Genomic DNA, 1,070 nt, shown 5'->3' with positions numbered 1-1,070 from the left:
GTTAAAACTGACCTCCCACCCCTCCATGATTCTCGTCTGCGTTTGGTTGCGCAGAGCCCCTGTGTTCTGGTCTTCCCTCCCACCCGTGGGAGTAACGTCATAGGGACTCATGTTCTCACTACCCTGTAGCATATGGCCTTTGCTTGGCCCGAGCTCTCCTTTCTTTGCTAAGATCGGGTTCTTGTGAAGGAAGAGGCTCGACCCTGGGTAGTGATGGGTGGCCCGATCCATTCAAGGCCCTTTACGTTCCCCAAACCTATGCTCGGGGTGCTCATACGGAGCGAATTCTCGTGTGTGGGGCTCTGGATAATGCTCTGGGTACCGACAACCATCTGTTTCTGCGGTCCGGCCCCAGTTTTCCGTTTCGCCGTACTGTGTCTTTATTTTGAATGGGTCTCGCCAATTCCTGCTATATAGATCGTCTTGTGGGCGGATGTCTTTAATAATCGCAGTGGTAAAAATAGGCTGCGACGTCATTAATAAGGGAGCACACGTGAGAGCGCTCACCATCGGTGGCTAATATGTCGAAAGTAAGTCGAAGCGCTCGTCTGCCGCGTTGACCCTAGTCTTAATTCCTCGGGGTCTCGTATCCATATTCACAAAACGGGGCCCCTTCACTCATTAGTCTACCGCTCCCACAAATCGGTACTGTTGCTATAGTCCGCGGTCCCATTGCCCCTTCATCCCCTCCCTCCACATTTCTCTGCTGAGAATGGGGGTGTAAGTTAGTAATAACGGACCCCTTAAAGCTTAGTCTTCCCCCATCCCTAGCCATTGTCGGTGCCCATGGTGGATCAATTCCAACTGGGTAAACGGTTGGTGGAACCCGATTCGCTGCCTTCAAACCTCTGGGAGACCCTGCACCGTCTCCTCGGTCCCTACGTTCGATGATAATGGCTCCCGAGGGACCTCGTCCTCTAGGTGCCAGGGCACCGCTTAGTGACCCCCCTGACGCGCCAAGTACCATCCCAGTCGCTCGCGCAGGACCTCATCAACCATTGATTCACGATCTTGATTTCACGAGGCCGAATTTTCGGTAATAGTTTAGAAATTCCTATGAAAAGTTCTAG

Source organism: Belonocnema kinseyi, chromosome 4 (assembly GCF_010883055.1).
Source record: "Belonocnema kinseyi isolate 2016_QV_RU_SX_M_011 chromosome 4, B_treatae_v1, whole genome shotgun sequence".
NCBI lineage: Eukaryota > Metazoa > Arthropoda > Insecta > Hymenoptera > Cynipidae > Belonocnema > Belonocnema kinseyi.
This window is presented reverse-complemented; position numbering follows the sequence as displayed.